This window comes from Entelurus aequoreus, linkage group LG18 (genome assembly GCF_033978785.1).
Source record: "Entelurus aequoreus isolate RoL-2023_Sb linkage group LG18, RoL_Eaeq_v1.1, whole genome shotgun sequence".
NCBI lineage: Eukaryota > Metazoa > Chordata > Actinopteri > Syngnathiformes > Syngnathidae > Entelurus > Entelurus aequoreus.
In genome coordinates this window covers 40666958-40686537 of record NC_084748.1, presented here as the reverse complement: position 1 = coordinate 40686537, position 19580 = coordinate 40666958, and the positions used below count along the sequence as shown (strand labels likewise).

At 40.6% G+C, this 19580-nt stretch overlaps 1 protein-coding gene across 4 annotated transcripts in view; it reads left to right on the top strand.

Annotated features, from left to right (window-relative positions):
- The window catches only part of sorcs3a (sortilin related VPS10 domain containing receptor 3a), a 712571-nt gene that overhangs the window by 276146 nt on the left and 416845 nt on the right, over positions 1-19580 (top strand). The gene's annotated exons all lie outside the window — the stretch shown is intronic.

Here is a 19580-nt window from a genome sequence, read left to right as displayed (position 1 = left end):
AATAAATTACACACATTTTTTATTTTTTTTGACCGACAAATTGACCTTGTTTACACATTAAAATATTATTATAGGGTGGGCAATGCAATGATGTCATGCTTTCTCCAGTTTAATTTCAAGTACGTTTTGACTTTGCAAAACAATTTGGTTCCCTGTATTCTCTTTTAAACTGTACAAACAGACTCACTTTGCAGATTTTAATGTAATGCACTGTAATGCACTGCTCATTTTAAAGGCCTACTGAAATGAATTTTTTTTATTTAAACGGGGATAGCAGATCTATTCTATGTGTCATACTTGATCATTTCGCGATATTGCCATATTTTTGCTGAAAGGATTTAGTATAGAACAACGACGATAAATATTGCAACTTTTGGTATCTGATAAAAAAAAGGCTTGCCCCTACCGGAAGTAGCGTGACGTAGTCAGTTGAACATATACGCAAAGTTCCCTATTGTTTACAATGATGGCCGCATGAAGTGAGAGAGATTCGGACCGAGAAAGCGACAATTTCCCCATTAATTTGAGCGAGGATGAAAGATTTGTGGATGAGTAAAGTGTAAGTGAAGGACTAGTGGGGAGTTGAAGCTATTCAGATAGGGAAGATGCTGTGAGAGCCGGGGGTGACCTGATATTCAGCTGGGAATGACTACAACAGTAAATAAACACAAGACATATATATACTCTATTACCCACAACACAACCAGGCTTATATTTAATATGCCACAAATTAATCCTGCATAAAAACACCTACGTGTTTGTTACGCTAGCTCCTAGCTCCTCTGCTAGCTCCTAGCTCCATAGAACACGCCAATACAATTCAAACACCTGATCAACACACACAATCACTCAGCCCAAAAGACCGTTCACCTAACCCAAGGTTCATAAAGCTTATATATTTTAAAAAAGTTACGTACATACGCAAAAAAAAGTTGCGCACATACGGTCAAGCGATCAAATGTTTAGAAGCCAAAGCTGCATACTCACAGTAGCACGTCTGCGTCTTTGTCATCCAAATCAAAGTAATCCTGGTAAGAGTCTGTGTTGTCCCAGTTCTCTACAGGCGCCTGTGTTTCGAAGTCAAAAGTCCTCCTGGTTAGAGTCTCTGTTATCCGAGTTCTTCCATCTTGACTGCATCTTCCGGGAATGTAAACAAAGAAGCGCCGGCTGTGTACTGTTGTTGCTGACTACGTTCGAAAAATACGTCCATTTCGCACCGACAACTTTCTTCTTTGCTTGCTCAGCTTCCTTCTCCATAATGCAATGAACATGATTGCAACAGATTCACGAACACAGATGTCCAGAATACTGTGGAATTATGAAATGAAAACAGAGCTTTTTCGTATTGGCTTCAATGTGGAAGGCATATCCGTGTTCCCCGGGTTACGTCACGCGCATACGGCATCCTCAGAGGCGTTTCGAACCGGAAGTTTAGCGGCAAATTTAAAATGTCACTTTATAAGTTAACCCGGCCGTATTGGCATGTGTTATAATGTTAAGATTTCATCATTGATATATAAACTATCAGACTGCGTGGTCGGTAGTAGTGGCTTTCAGTAGGCCTTTAAGCTTCGTGCCACAAGTTACGTGTTAGGTGCTTACAAGTTATGAAGCTTGAGAGTACCGTATTTTCCGGACTACACGGCGCACTTAAAATCCTTGTTATTCTCAAAACTCGACTGGTTTTGCTTATGGACCTCGAAGCAATTGTATTTGGTACATGTGGTACATTTTGGTACATGATAAGTGTGACCAGTATATGGCAGTGACACATAAGACATACGTGTAGACTGCAATATGATGGCAATATGACTCAAGTAAACAACACCAACATGTTGTATGTTCCATTGAAAATATAGAACATTACATAAGGTGCTCAAAAATCTATCAGAATGTTTTAGTACGACTTTGGTAAGCTATGAAGCCGCACCGCTTGATGGATTGTACTGTGCTAAAACATAGGAGTATTATTATGGTGTGTGTATAAGGTAAGACATATTATCTGGCGTTTTGTTTCGCAATATTTTGCAAAAGCAAGTTTTTTTTACCTTCTGGTACCTGCTGATCTGTATTGGGATCTGCATAAATCCTGAAAATTTTCGCGCGTCCACCTTTTGTAGCCTGTGGCGACACCGTAGTCGATAAGCTTCTTCCCTTTCTCTATCGTCTTGTTATGTGACATTCATCCTCCGCTGTTGCCATTTCTAATATAAAGTAGTGTAAAGTTCTTACTTATGTCTGTCAGTAAACTCGCCATGAAAGCGAGCGCTGATATACTGAAGGTCTCAAGTGTTGTACGTGCATACACATGTTTTAAATTACATTTCTCTCTAAGATTATATTCCTCCTCTTTTTTTGAGAAGAGTTGTTGTATATTCAAGCACTACATCAGAGATTGTGGAACCAAGCCACTTGCAACCTGCTTTGGAGAAGAACATGCAAGGCCACAGACCTCATGTGAAGTGGCCAAAGTCCAGCAGCAAGAAAGAGTGGGGAATAATCGATGCAGACCTGATCAAGATCCTGGACGGAATCAAAGGAACGGTGGAGAAGAAACTAGAGAAGATGGGAGATCTGATCTACTCCTATGGAGCAGAAAGATTCGGAACACGCATGACAGGGAAAAAGGACATGCCATCAACAACCCCTCCAAAGTCCAGAAGGCAAAAGGAAATCGAACGACTGGTCAAAGAGAGAAGGTTTTTGAGGAAGGAATGGAAGAGAGCCTCACTGGAGGAAAGAGTGGGCATTGACCTCCTGCAAACAGACCTGAAGGGACACCTGGGAAGATTGCAGAGAGCTGAAAACCTCAGGACTCGACGCAAGAGGAAGGAAAGGGCGAGAACATCCTTCTACAAGGACCCTTTCAGATTTGTGAAAGGCCTCTTCACAAAGGAAAAGAGTGGATCACTTAAGGTGCCAAAGAGGGAACTGGAAGACCACCTGAAAACCACTCACACAGACAGTCAAAGATTCGAAGAGAGAGAGATACCATCAGACATGCCACCAATACCTCAACCAGAACACCAACTGGACGACAGTCCCCCAAGGTGGAGCGAGGTTGAGGAAGCAATGAGGAAATCAAGGGCAGCTTCAGCTCCAGGACCAAATGGAGTTCCATATCAGCTGTACAAAAATTCCCCAAATGTCTTACGCTTTCTGTGGAGGCAGATGAAGGTGATGTGGACGAAGCAAACCATCCCAAAAGTGTGGCGCAGAGCTGGGGGAGTGTTAATCCCAAAGGAAAAAGATGCCTCAAACATCGATCAATTCCGGCAGATCAACCTGGTAAACGTTGAAGGGAAGGTCTTCTTTAGCATCGTTGCTAAAAGGATGACAACGTACCTGAAGCAAAACAGCTTGATTGATACATCCGTGCAGAAAGCTGGAATACCTGGTTTCTCAGGCTGCTTGGAGCATACAAGCATGATATGGCACCAAATCCAATCTGCCAAGAGGGAAGGAAGAGACCTGCACGTCTTATTCCTAGACCTAGCCAATGCTTTTGGATCCGTCCCTCATTCTCTCATCTGGACAGCCTTCAACTTCTTCCACATCCCAAATACCATCACAAACCTCGTGAAAAACTACTTCCGTGATCTGCAATTCTGTGTCAAAACAACAGAATACACAACATCATGGCAATCTCTGGAGGTGGGAATAATGGCTGGATGTACCATCTCCCCTCTAGCCTTCACCATGGCAATGGAAGTGATAATTCGAGCTTCCAAATGGGTTGTGGGTGGAGAACGTCTGAAAGGGGGACAGCGTCTACCTCCCATCCGTGCCTACATGGACGACATGACCACCTTGACCTCAACCATTGCATGCACTAAACATCTGCTGGGAAAGCTTCATGCCAACATTTCATGGGCACGGATGAAGTTTAAACCCAGCAAGTCCAGGAGCATATCTATCGTCAAGGGGAAACTCACGGACCAGAGGTTCTACATCGAGGATACTCCCATTCCGTTGGTGTCAGAGCTGCCAGTCAAGAGTCTAGGGCGATTGTACAACGCAAGTCTCAAAGACTCGGACCAGAGCAATCAGCTGAGGGAAGAAACCATCAAAGGCCTTGCCCGCATTGACAAGACCTTACTTCCTGGCAAGTTGAAACTGTGGTGCCTACAGTTTGGATTGCTCCCCCGTTTGATGTGGCCACTAACGGTCTATGAGATCCCCATGTCCAAAGTCGAGAAGCTGGAGAGAACAGTCAGTGCATACATCAAGAAGTGGCTTGGCCTTCCACGGTGCCTCAGTAACATCGGCCTATATGGTCATGGTGCCCTGGAACTGCCCATCTTTAGCCTCACGGAGGAGTTTAAATGCACCAAGGTGAGGCTGAGCATGACACTGACTGAGTCTCAAGATGAGGTGATCCGAGCGGTTGCTCCCAGACTGACAACCGGGAGGAAATGGATCCCATCTGAGGCCGTACAACAAGCCAAATCTGCTCTCAGGCATGGAGACATAGTGGGACAAGTGCAGCACGGAAGAGGTGGGTTTGGACTTGGGGCTAGTCGACCCACATGGCACAAAGCAACATCAGCCCAGAGGAGAAAGCTGGTGGTTGATCAGGTTCGACAACAAGAGGAGGCAGACAGATGTGCAACAGCAGTGGCACAGTCCAAACAGGGACAGTGGACTAGCTGGGAAAACCTGGAGCATCGTAAGCTCACATGGAAGGATCTTTGGGAAATGGAAGGGAGCCAAATCAGCTTCATCATCAGAGCCACCTACGATGTTCTTCCCACACCCAAGAACTTAAACCAATGGTTTGGAGAAGATCCTTCTTGTGCACTCTGTCAAACCCCTGCAACACTCCGTCACATCCTCACTGGCTGCAAAATCAGTTTGTCTCAAGGCCGCTACACCTGGAGGCACAACCAGGTCTTGAGACAGCTGGCGATCACCCTGGAGGAAAAGAGAAATAACAACAAGGCCCTCCCTCCCCCAATCCCTAGTCACTCAATCACCACTCAGTTTGTAAGAGCAGGACAACTCCCACCAAAACCATCTGCAAGAGTGGAGGCAACCCTTCTGGACTCTGCCCGGGACTGGAAAATGCAGGTTGACTTGGACCACAAACTCATCTTCCCGCCTGAAATCATTACAACCAGCTTCAGGCCGGACCTGGTCTTGTGGTCAACCTCCCAGAAGACTGTGTTCATTGTTGAACTAACTGTACCATGGGAAGCAGCAGTTGGTGAAGCATATGAGCGCAAACAACTGAGGTATGCGGACATAGCAGCCGAGGCAGAGCAGCGCGGCTGGCGTGCCCGAGTGCTTCCAGTTGAAGTCGGGTGCAGAGGCTTCGTTGCTACGTCCACAACCAAGCTCCTCAAAGGAATGGGATTGAGAGGTCAGGCCTTCCGGCGGGCTGTCAAATCGCTGTCGGATGCTGCTGAACAAAGTAGCAGATGGATATGGTTCAAGAGAAAGGACCCAAACTGGGCTGCTAAATGACATCTAGGGGTAAAGGCAGAGGGGGGCACACCTGGGACGCCAGATGTCGCCGTTGAGCCCTCCGGAGGTGTCGTGGGCCTATCAACGAAACACCAGTGAAGGAGGGTGCCCACCTGAAGACCCCAGTGAAGCTTTTTCCCCTAACCCCCCACACCCCACTCAACACTAACTGCTGATTAATCTGAGGGATTGTACTATCTAGTCCTATGAGCTCAACTGATAAACTGGAGAAATCCAGTGACTGCTGTGAAAGACCTTGTGACAGCTTGGAAAGACAGCTGACAGGAGGGAAAGACCCCGACGGGGCTGTCATGGACTAGCTATCCATGATGGCAGGCTCTGTCGCTTAATAAGTAGACAAAGGCCACCCCTCATTGCTACGACACGCCCAAAGAGAAAAATACCCCTAGAGTCTGCGAGAGCGGGGGCGGAAGAAGACTCATCGGCTGAACACCCGGCAAATGACCCTGGATTGAACACGACGACGAAACAGATAATCAGCACAGAACAAGTAACATCAGCTGAAGGACAAGAGCGCCAAGTATGCAGCTGTGGCTGGTCCAAAATAACATCCATCAGAGGCCTTAAAATACATCAAGGGCGGATGAAGTGCTTGAAGAAAACGAAGCCTGGACCTCGCATTGATCTCTATCTTTTGAGAGAAAGGTCAAGTCAGGCGAGTGAAGCTCAGCGGCAGGATTTAACCCACAGTCCACCGAGCATCAATACCCCAGAGGCTGAAAGTAATTCAAGCACTACATCAGAGATTGTGGAACCAAGCCACTTGCAACCTGCTTTGGAGAAGAACATGCAAGGCCACAGACCTCATGTGAAGTGGCCAAAGTCCAGCAGCAAGAAAGAGTGGGGAATAATCGATGCAGACCTGATCAAGATCCTGGACGGAATCAAAGGAACGGTGGAGAAGAAACTAGAGAAGATGGGAGATCTGATCTACTCCTATGGAGCAGAAAGATTCGGAACACGCATGACAGGGAAAAAGGACATGCCATCAACAACCCCTCCAAAGTCCAGAAGGCAAAAGGAAATCGAACGACTGGTCAAAGAGAGAAGGTTTTTGAGGAAGGAATGGAAGAGAGCCTCACTGGAGGAAAGAGTGGGCATTGACCTCCTGCAAACAGACCTGAAGGGACACCTGGGAAGATTGCGGAGAGCTGAAAACCTCAGGACTCGACGCAAGAGGAAGGAAAGGGCGAGAACATCCTTCTACAAGGACCCTTTCAGATTTGTGAAAGGCCTCTTCACAAAGGAAAAGAGTGGATCACTTAAGGTGCCAAAGAGGGAACTGGAAGACCACCTGAAAACCACTCACACAGACAGTCAAAGATTCGAAGAGAGAGAGATACCATCAGACATGCCACCAATACCTCAACCAGAACACCAACTGGACGACAGTCCCCCAAGGTGGAGCGAGGTTGAGGAAGCAATGAGGAAATCAAGGGCAGCTTCAGCTCCAGGACCAAATGGAGTTCCATATCAGCTGTACAAAAATTCCCCAAATGTCTTACGCTTTCTGTGGAGGCAGATGAAGGTGATGTGGACGAAGCAAACCATCCCAAAAGTGTGGCGCAGAGCTGGGGGAGTGTTAATCCCAAAGGAAAAAGATGCCTCAAACATCGATCAATTCCGGCAGATCAACCTGGTAAACGTTGAAGGGAAGGTCTTCTTTAGCATCGTTGCTAAAAGGATGACAACGTACCTGAAGCAAAACAGCTTGATTGATACATCCGTGCAGAAAGCTGGAATACCTGGTTTCTCAGGCTGCTTGGAGCATACAAGCATGATATGGCACCAAATCCAATCTGCCAAGAGGGAAGGAAGAGACCTGCACGTCTTATTCCTAGACCTAGCCAATGCTTTTGGATCCGTCCCTCATTCTCTCATCTGGACAGCCTTCAACTTCTTCCACATCCCAAATACCATCACAAACCTCGTGAAAAACTACTTCCGTGATCTGCAATTCTGTGTCAAAACAACAGAATACACAACATCATGGCAATCTCTGGAGGTGGGAATAATGGCTGGATGTACCATCTCCCCTCTAGCCTTCACCATGGCAATGGAAGTGATAATTCGAGCTTCCAAATGGGTTGTGGGTGGAGAACGTCTGAAAGGGGGACAGCGTCTACCTCCCATCCGTGCCTACATGGACGACATGACCACCTTGACCTCAACCATTGCATGCACTAAACATCTGCTGGGAAAGCTTCATGCCAACATTTCATGGGCACGGATGAAGTTTAAACCCAGCAAGTCCAGGAGCATATCTATCGTCAAGGGGAAACTCACGGACCAGAGGTTCTACATCGAGGATACTCCCATTCCGTTGGTGTCAGAGCTGCCAGTCAAGAGTCTAGGGCGATTGTACAACGCAAGTCTCAAAGACTCGGACCAGAGCAATCAGCTGAGGGAAGAAACCATCAAAGGCCTTGCCCGCATTGACAAGACCTTACTTCCTGGCAAGTTGAAACTGTGGTGCCTACAGTTTGGATTGCTCCCCCGTTTGATGTGGCCACTAACGGTCTATGAGATCCCCATGTCCAAAGTCGAGAAGCTGGAGAGAACAGTCAGTGCATACATCAAGAAGTGGCTTGGCCTTCCACGGTGCCTCAGTAACATCGGCCTATATGGTCATGGTGCCCTGGAACTGCCCATCTTTAGCCTCACGGAGGAGTTTAAATGCACCAAGGTGAGGCTGAGCATGACACTGACTGAGTCTCAAGATGAGGTGATCCGAGCGGTTGCTCCCAGACTGACAACCGGGAGGAAATGGATCCCATCTGAGGCCGTACAACAAGCCAAATCTGCTCTCAGGCATGGAGACATAGTGGGACAAGTGCAGCACGGAAGAGGTGGGTTTGGACTTGGGGCTAGTCGACCCACATGGCACAAAGCAACATCAGCCCAGAGGAGAAAGCTGGTGGTTGATCAGGTTCGACAACAAGAGGAGGCAGACAGATGTGCAACAGCAGTGGCACAGTCCAAACAGGGACAGTGGACTAGCTGGGAAAACCTGGAGCATCGTAAGCTCACATGGAAGGATCTTTGGGAAATGGAAGGGAGCCAAATCAGCTTCATCATCAGAGCCACCTACGATGTTCTTCCCACACCCAAGAACTTAAACCAATGGTTTGGAGAAGATCCTTCTTGTGCACTCTGTCAAACCCCTGCAACACTCCGTCACATCCTCACTGGCTGCAAAATCAGTTTGTCTCAAGGCCGCTACACCTGGAGGCACAACCAGGTCTTGAGACAGCTGGCGATCACCCTGGAGGAAAAGAGAAATAACAACAAGGCCCTCCCTCCCCCAATCCCTAGTCACTCAATCACCATTCAGTTTGTAAGAGCAGGACAACTCCCACCAAAACCATCTGCAAGAGTGGAGGCAACCCTTCTGGACTCTGCCCGGGACTGGAAAATGCAGGTTGACTTGGACCACAAACTCATCTTCCCGCCTGAAATCATTACAACCAGCTTCAGGCCGGACCTGGTCTTGTGGTCAACCTCCCAGAAGACTGTGTTCATTGTTGAACTAACTGTACCATGGGAAGCAGCAGTTGGTGAAGCATATGAGCGCAAACAACTGAGGTATGCGGACATAGCAGCCGAGGCAGAGCAGCGCGGCTGGCGTGCCCGAGTGCTTCCAGTTGAAGTCGGGTGCAGAGGCTTCGTTGCTACGTCCACAACCAAGCTCCTCAAAGGAATGGGATTGAGAGGTCAGGCCTTCCGGCGGGCTGTCAAATCGCTGTCGGATGCTGCTGAACAAAGTAGCAGATGGATATGGTTCAAGAGAAAGGACCCAAACTGGGCTGCTAAATGACATCTAGGGGTAAAGGCAGAGGGGGGCACACCTGGGACGCCAGATGTCGCCGTTGAGCCCTCCGGAGGTGTCGTGGGCCTATCAACGAAACACCAGTGAAGGAGGGTGCCCACCTGAAGACCCCAGTGAAGCTTTTTCCCCTAACCCCCCACACCCCACTCAACACTAACTGCTGATTAATCTGAGGGATTGTACTATCTAGTCCTATGAGCTCAACTGGGTAGCAGGTTATAGTTTGCTTTGTACATAATTTTAGCTGTTTGCAAATTCACTATGTCGTGGAGTTTCAGTATCTTTTGATTCAATAAATAAAGGATTTGTATGTTCTCTATATCCAACATTATGTATTATTCTAACTGGTCTTTTTTGTAACACCGTTAATGAATGAAGTGTACTTTTGTAATTGTTTCCCCATATTTCTACACAGTAGCTCAGATATGGTAACACTAGTGAGCAGTAGAGAATATGAAGTGATTTTTGGTCTAGAACATGTTTTACTTTATTCATTGACATGTTTCTTGCCACTTTATGTTGTATATTTTTTACGTGAGATTTCCAGTTCAATTTATCATCAATCATTATACCTAGAAATGTGGTTTCATTTACTCTTTCAATTTCTATTCCGTCTATTTGTATTTGTGTTTGACTTTCTCCTCTACTGTTACCAAATAGCATTATTTTAGTTTTACTGAGATTCAACGATAGTCTGTTTTTGTCAAACCATCTTTTAAATTTGTTAATTTCTTCTGTTATTATTTGTATTATCTTCTGTGTGTTCTCTCCTTAACAAAACACTGTTGTATCATCCGCAAATAATACTAACTTTAAATCTTTTGTAACTTTACAAATGTCATTTATATAGAGATTGAATAATTTAGGTCCTAGTATTGATCCCTGAGGTACACCACAGGATATATTTAGCGTTGTAGACGTGTGTTCGCCTAGCTTCACGTATTGTTTCCTGTTCGTTAGATAACTTCTTATCCAGTTTAAGGCTAACCCTCTGATGCCATATCGTTCTAGTTTTTTAATTAAAATATTGTGATTGTGTCAAATGCTTTAGTTAGATCCATAAAAACTGCTGCCGCACATTTTTTACTATCTATTGCATTGGTAATTTCTTCTGTAATTTCAATTATGTATCAGTAGACTCATAATAAATTCATAAAATAACCAAATTTCATGAATGTTTTTTTGTGACCATCAAGTATGTGCTCCAATCACTCTATCACAAAAAAATAAGAGTTGTAGAAAGTATTGGAAACTCAAGACAGCCATGACATTATGTTCTTTACAAGTGTATGTAAACTTTTGACCACGACTGTATCGTGTGGTTATTGGCAGGCCCCAGTTGTTTCTATCACTTTTGCACGTGAAACATTTTTACCATTGTTGCTTGTGTAGGCCTAAATATTTGTTTTAATATGCTTTGGTCAAATTCAGTGGCAAAGACGGAGAACAAATAAGGACAGTAGCAAACAAGATTGAGGTAATTAACACACACTTAGAGCAATCATATGAGCAGTAGTTGAACATCACAAAACAACGCCAAATAGAAAAACTAAAAAGGTTATAAACATTAAAAAGAGGAGAAAGCCAATCTGAATCAAAAATGAATAGGCAACTTGTCAAAACACACTCTCACCGAAAACAGAAAAGGCAGTTACCGTATTTTTCGGACTATAAGTCGCACCGGCCGAAAATGCATAATAAAGAAGGAAAAAAACATATATAAGTCGCATTTTTTGGGGAAATGTATTCGATAAAACCCAACACCAAGAATAGACATTTGAAAGGCAATTTAAAATAAATAAAGAATAGTGAACAACAGGCTGAATTAGTGTACGTTATATGAGGCATAAATAACCAACTGAGAACGTGCCTGCTATGTTAACGTAACATATTATGGTAAGAGTCATTCAAATAACTATAACATATAGAACATGCTATACGTTTACCAAACAATCTGTCACTCCTAATCGCTAAATCCCATGAAATCGTATACGTCTAGTCTCTTACGTGAATGAGCTAAATAATATTATTTGATATTTTACGGTAATGTGTTAATAATTTCACACATAAGTCGCTCCTGAGTATAAGTCGCACCCCCGGCCAAACTATGAAAAAAGCTGTGACTTATAGTCCAAAAAATATGGTATATTTTGCAATCACACCCAAATCAATACCATGTGAAGAATATATTTTAGCATCAACTAGCATGTATTCTTCAAATTTTCAAGACCCCGGGACCAAAAGGCTTATCTACGCAATGCAGTAGCAGCAATTTTACAAGCATACAAAACTCTCCCACACCAACATCTCAAAGGAGAAAGTAAAAAGCAATACATTCACTGAAAATGGACAACACCATTATCATACTCCCAGCAGATAAAAGATGGACGGCAGTCAATATGGACACAGACAAATCCCACAAACAGATGGAAGCAGGCTACAAGACAGTGACACAGACGGAATACTGAAGAATGACAAAGTAAAAATGCAAGCCTCTTCTAGAATCCAGCCAATGTTAGCCCCCGGATATATGGAGCCCCGTATATGCACAAGAAAAACATACGATTACGACCAATAGTTGAGAAAAAAATCAATAAAAAAAAACCAAATATGTTACCCAATGTTAAACAATACGTGAAGCTAGGCTAAATATATCATGTGGTGTACCCCAGGGATCAATACTAGGACCTAAATTGTTCAATCTCTATATAAATGACATTTGTAAAGTTACAAAATATTTAAAGTTCGTATTATTTTGCGGATGATACAACAGCGTTTTGTTCAGGAGAGAACACACAGAAGATAATACCAATAATAACGGAAGAAATGAACAAACTAAAAAGACGGTTTGATAAAAACAGACTATGTTTGAATCTCATTAAGACTAAAATAATGCTATTTGGTAACAGCAGAAGAGAAAGTCAAACACAAATACAAATAGAAATTGAAAGTGTAAATGAAACCAAATTTCTAGGTATAATGATTGATGATCAATTGAACTGGAAATCTCATGTAGAAAAATATACAACATAAAGTGGCAAGAAACACGTCAATAATGAATAAAGCAAAACATGTTCTAGACCAAAAATCACTTCATATTCTCTACTGCTCGCTAGTGTTACCATATCTGAGTTATTGTGCAGAAATATGGGGAAATAACTACAAAAGTTCACTTCATTCTTTAATGGTGTTACAAAAAAGATCAGTTAAAATAATACATAATTACATTACATTATTATACATTATTTATTATTTACTTTTTACTTTTTAAATTATATCTCGATTCTGTACACTGCTGCTGGAATTTTAATTTTCCTGAGGGAACTCTCCTGAAGGAATCCATAATATACTATCTATCTATCTATAATGTTGGATATAGAGAACATACAAACCCTTTATTTATTGAATCGAAAATACTGAAATTCCACGACATAGTGAATTTGCAAACAGCTAAAATTATGCACGAAGCAAACTATAACCTGCTACCCAAGAATATGCAACAATTCTTCTCAACAAAAGAGGATAAATAAAAAAAGGTGAGAAAAAAATAATTTAAAACATGTGTATACACGTACACCACTTAAGACCTTTATTATATCAGTATGTGGAATTAAACTATGGAATGGATTAAGCAAATAAATCAAACAATGTACTAATATGATCCACTTCAAGAAACTCTTCAAACTTAAAGAAGAAGAACCATGATAAATATTCTGATTTTATTTCATCCATCCATTAATTTTCTAAATAATCTTAATTATCTCACCGTATGAAATACAACTTACTTCGCTAATTATTTATTTATTTTTATTGTTATTACTTATGGAGTATATTGTGAATAACTTGAGAACAGGAAGTGAACAAAAGTTTTAGCAACTGCTACGCAAAAGAAACCCTGTTTCCTTTGCGTAGCAGTTGATTAAATGAGCTCGGCTTCTTCTCACTCCTTTTCGAACATGTTGAATAGAGAAACTGGAAATTGTGATGTATCATGTTGTATGCATGCATGTTCGAAATAAACTTAAAGGCCTACTGAAATGAATTTTTTTTATTTAAACGGGGATAGCAGATCTATTCTATGTGTCATACTTGATCATTTCGCGATATTGCCATATTTTTGCTGAAAGGATTTAGTATAGAACAACGATGATAAAGATTGCAACTTTTGGTATCTGATAAAAAAAAGGCTTGCCCCTACCGGAAGTAGCGTGACGTAGTCAGTTGAACATATACGCAAAGTTCCCTATTGTTTACAATGATGGCCGCATGAAGTGAGAGAGATTCGGACCGAGAAAGCGACAATTTCCCCATTAATTTGAGCGAGGATGAAAGATTTGTGGATGAGGAAAATGCAAGTGAAGGACTAGTGGGGAGTTGAAGCTATTCAGATAGGGAAGATGCTGTGAGAGCCGGGGGTGACCTGATATTCAGCTGGGAATGACTACAACAGTAAATAAACACAAGACATATATATACTCTATTAGCCACAACACAACCAGGCTTATATTTAATATGCCACAAATTAATCCTGCATAAAAACACCTGCGTGTTTGTTACGCTAGCTCCTAGCTCCTCTGCTAGCTCCTAGCTCCATAGAACACGCCAATACAATTCAAACACCTGATCAACACACACAATCACTCAGCCCAAAAGACCGTTCACCTAACCCAAGGTTCATAAAGCTTATATATTTTTAAAAAGTTACGTACGTGACGCGCACATACGGTCAAGCTATCAAATGTTTAGCAGCCAAGGCTGCATACTCACGGTACCTGATATTCAGCTGGGAATGACTACAACAGTAAATAAACACAAGACATATATATACTCTATTAGCCACAACACAACCAGGCTTATATTTAATATGCCACAAATTAATCCTGCATAAAAACACCTGCGTGTTTGTTATGCTAGCTCCTAGCTCATATGCTAGCTCCTAGCTCCATAGAACACGCCAATACAATTCAAACACCTGATCAACACACACAATCACTCAGCCCAAAAGACCGTTCACCTAACCCAAGGTTCATAAAGCTTATATATTTTTAAAAATTTACGTACATACGCAAAAAAAAGTTGCGCACATACGGTCAAGCGATCAAATGTTTAGAAGCCAAAGCTGCATACTCACAGTAGCACGTCTGCGTCTTTGTCATCCAAATCAAAGTAATCCTGGTAAGAGTCTGTGTTGTCCCAGTTCTCTACAGGCGTCTGTATATCGAAGTCAAAAGTCCTCCTGGTTAGAGTCTCTGTTATCCGAGTTCTTCCATCTTGACTGCATCTTTCGGGAATGTAAACAAAGAAGCGCCGGCTGTGTACTGTTGTTGCTGACTACGTTCGAAAAATACGTCCATTTCGCACCGACAACTTTCTTCTTTGCTTGCTCAGCTTCCTTCTCCATAATGCAATGAACATGATTGAAACAGATTCACGAACACAGATGTCCAGAATACTGTGGAATTATGAAATGAAAACGGAGCTTTTTCGTATTGGCTTCAATGTGTTCGCCGGGCTACGTCACGCGCATACGTCATCCTCAGAGGCGTTTCGAACCGGAAGTTTAGCGGCAAATTTAAAATGTCACTTTATAAGTTAACCCGGCCGTATTGGCATGTGTTATAATGTTAAGATTTCATCATTGATATATAAACTATCAGACTGCGTGGTCGGTAGTAGTGGGTTAATATCGTATGTGAAATTCCATTCCATTTTTTAAGGCGGTCTGTCATAACGTTTTTAGCATTCAATCAGACATTATTGTGAGGTTTTGCAATTAGTGTTCCTAAAAATAGATATACCGGCCCCCAGACACAGTTTTTTTTTCTAAATTTGGCCCCCGAGGCAAAATAATTGCCCAGGCCTGGCCTACACATTAGGCCCTTTTCCACCAAAAGTTCAGGAACTTTTGATTCCTGATTCTATATGTTCGTGTAGTAGTAGTAGTTCAGGGTAGTTTATACAAATCAGGCATATTACGTATGGAGGAGTGGTTTAGTATATTTCTACATTGATACCATGTAAATAAACAGACAATATTAGGTCAGAGGGTTATTTTACCAAAAAGTAAGTTGATTAAATACAAAGCAATCATATACAAAATGATATGATTTATAAAATAAAGTGTACCGAACTGTTTATAAAAAGTGGGGCTTTTGTCCGCAATGTCCAACAGTCGGAAAGTGGTCCTCTCGGTAAATGATGAATTCACGAGGGTCAGCATGTCCTTTTCGGTCCATTTCCGCTGTAAATAACAATATATAAATAATACATTTCAGTGTTTGTTTCATGTGGACACGTCGCCACTGGACTCTAGAGCAGTGGAGACGAGTTCTCTGGAGTGATGAATCACGCTTTTCCATCTGGCTATCTGATGAGAAAGTCTGGGTTTGGAGGTTGCCAGTAGAACGCTACATATCGGACTGCATTGTGCAGAGTGTGAAATTTGGTGGAGGAGGAATTATGGTGTGGGGTTGTTTTTCAGGAGATGGGCTTGGGCTCTTAGTTCCAGTGAAAGGAACGTTGAATGCTCCAGGATACCAAAACATTTTGGACAATTCCATGCTCCCAACCTTGTGGGAACAGTTTGGAGCGGGCCCCTTCCTCTTCCAACATGACTGTGCACCAGTGCACAAAGCAAGGTCTATAAAGACATAGATGACAGAGTCTGGTGTGGATGAACTTGACCGGCCTGCACAGAGTCCTGACCTGAACCCGATAGAACACCTTTGGGATGAATTAGAACGGAGACTGAGAGCCAGGCCTTCTCCACCAACATCAGTGTGTGACCTCACCAATGCGCTTTTGGAAGAATGGTCGAAAATTCCTATAAACACACTCCGCAACCTTGTGGACAGCCTTCCCAGAAGAGTTGAAGCTGTATTAGCTGCAAAAGGCTCATATTGAACCTTATGGGTTAGGAACGGGAGGGCACTTCAGGTTCATATGTGAGTCCAGGCAGGTGGCCAAATACTTTAGATTTGTTGAACATTGTATTCAAAGCAGTATTGTTCTGTTCATACTTGACTTTCCTGACATGCTTATATTTAAAATAAGGTCATCTGTCTCTGTGTCTGGCCTGGACCATTACATTTGCTTTCTTTGTTCTTCCTTCTCATAATGATGCGATTTCAGTCTCTCCCCACATGTGATAAGCCTCATCGTGTGCCCATCAATAAAGTCATGGCCCTGCCTCATGGATTCTCAGCAAAGGGTTTGAATAGGAAAGGCAGCCTTTCTGCAAAAAGGTCAAAGCAGTGGCAACATGCCAAAGTATTGCCCCGTCAGTCTATCAATTTTAATGAACATCATGACCTTAAACAATAAACGATGTCAGCATGTGCATATTTTTCATATGTCAGTAATAAATGATGGCAAGGTATTTATTGCTGACAATGGATCAACTCAGCAAAACAGTTTGTCTTTAGATATGTTTAGTCTCTTTAATCCGGCCTCTGAACTGTTGTCTCTCTATGGGTATGTCGATTCATCGAAAATGACAAGCCCTATACCCATTTGCAGATTCAGGTGTAAACATTAATAACAATAATGGTGCTGTTAAAGCATAATCTTTTTTTTAAACAAGGCTATACAAAAGTGTATATATATATATATATATATATATATATATATATATATATATATATATATATATATATATATATATATATATATATATATATATATATATATATATGTATGTGTGTATATATATATATATGTGTATATATGTATATATGTATATGTATATATATATGTATATGTATATATATATGTATATATATATATGTATATGTATATATATATATATGCATATATATATATATATATATATATATATATATATGCATATATATATATATATATATATATATATATATGCATATATATATATATATATATATATATATATATATATATATATATATATATATATATATATATATATATATATATATATATATATATATATATATATATATGTATATATATATGCATATATATATATATATATATATATATATATATATATGCATATATATATATATATATATATATATGCATATATATATATATATATATGCATATATATATATATATATATATATATATATGCATATATATATATATATATGCATATATATATATATATATATATATATATATATATACATATATACATATATATATATATATATATATATATATATATATATATATATATATATGTGTATATATATATATATATATATATATATATATATATGTGTATATATATATATATATATATATATATATATGTATATATATATATATATATATATATATATATATATATATATATATATATATATATATATATGTATATATAAATATATATATATATATATATAAATATTATTATTATTATATGCGTATATATATATTATTATTATATGCGTATATATATATACACTACCGTTCAAAAGTTTGGGGTCACCCAAACAATTTTGTGGAATAGCCTTCATTTCTAAGAACAAGAATAGACTGTTGAGTTTCAGATGAAAGTTCTCTTTTTCTGGCCATTTTGAGGGTTTAATCGACCCCACAAATGTGATGCTCCAGAAACTCAATCTGCTCAAAGGAAGGTCAGTTTTGTAGCGTCTGTAACGAGCTAAACTGTTTTCAGATGTGTGAACATGATTGCACAAGGGTTTTCTAATCATCAATTAGCCTTCTGAGCCAATGAGCAAACACGTTGTACCATTAGAACACTGGAGTGATAGTTGCTGGAAATGGGCCTCTATACACCTACGTAGATATTGCACCAAAAACCAGACATTTGCAGCTAAAATAGTCATTTACCACATTAGCAATGTATAGAGTGTATTTCTTTAAAGTTAAGACTAGTTTAAAGTTATCTTCATTGAAAAGTACAGTGCTTTTCCCCCAAAAATAAGGACATTTCAATGTGACCCCAAACTTTTGAACGGTAGTATATATATATATATATATATATATATATATATATATATATATATATATATATATATAAATAAATAAATAAATAGAGATAAACAATGTCCTTGCATCTGTGCCGTCTCCTTCTTACCCGCTGTATCATAACAATAGCAACATAAGCGGTTAGTCCCCTTTGATCCTGTCACCGCAAAAAATTGTTTGTCAGCGTTAGCGCTTATATTAACAATATCGCTAATACGTGGTTAATTTTAAAGTCACGAAATGCAAATGGAGTATTGTTGGCGTTTTTTGGATGGTTTTTAGACCGATTTATGGGCGGAATAGAGGACCTCCAATTTACTTCATTGTAAGCTGACTTTTATTTACGAGTTAAAATGCATTAAAAAAAAACATTACAACCGTTGTCTTGTCAAAATTCCAAAAAAATGCGAGTTCCTTTTAAGAATCACGTGGCATGGTATCAGAGATCTCTGCCGGTATGTGCGGACATTTACAATCCATCAAATATGCTGGTATCGGAACCAGATAGCGATACCAAATTGGATCAGCGTGTACAAGCAGGGTAAGGCAAGTTTATTGGTAGAGCACAATTCATATGCAAGGCAATAGAAAGTGCTTTACAAATGGAAAAAAAAAATACAATATAGCAAATAAAATCATGAATTAAAATAGAAGGTAACCATTCTAAAATAATCATTAATTAATACTTTCAGTTGTCGGATGCACAAACATATAAAGTGTTTTTTTAGTCTGGATTTAAACATTGCTAATGTTGGGGCTTGTCTCACATCTGGGAGAGTTTTTCCACAGTTTTAGGAGCATAAAACTAAAATGCAGCCTCACCATGCTTATTGACACTTGGCACCGGTAGGAGACCACTCCGCGAGGTTCTCAAAGGCCCAGATGGTATGGTTCTAGCATGTCAGAGATGTGTGTTTTGGCACTAAACCATGAAAAGACTTGTACATAAGCAGAGCTGTCAGTGTTTTGACTAAAGCACTGGATTAATTGTCAGGTTCAAACACTAATGACATCTATTAAACAAGACAAGAAGCAAAGAATCAAACAGAGACATAATTCAATTTGGTTCAGTGAGGAGACACGTGTACATCTGTACCCTTGCACAGTGTCATTACGCTCTGCCAAAAGATTGTACGCCTCCTCTTTTATTTGGACTTTCCCTGATTACATGGCAACAGCTGTTTCTAAAGGGACGGGGGTCGTAAACAGCCATCGCCTTTGATTACAAAACAATTCAAAAGAAAAAGGTCGGTTCTAAGAAGAGGTCGTAAAACAGTTCAAAGAA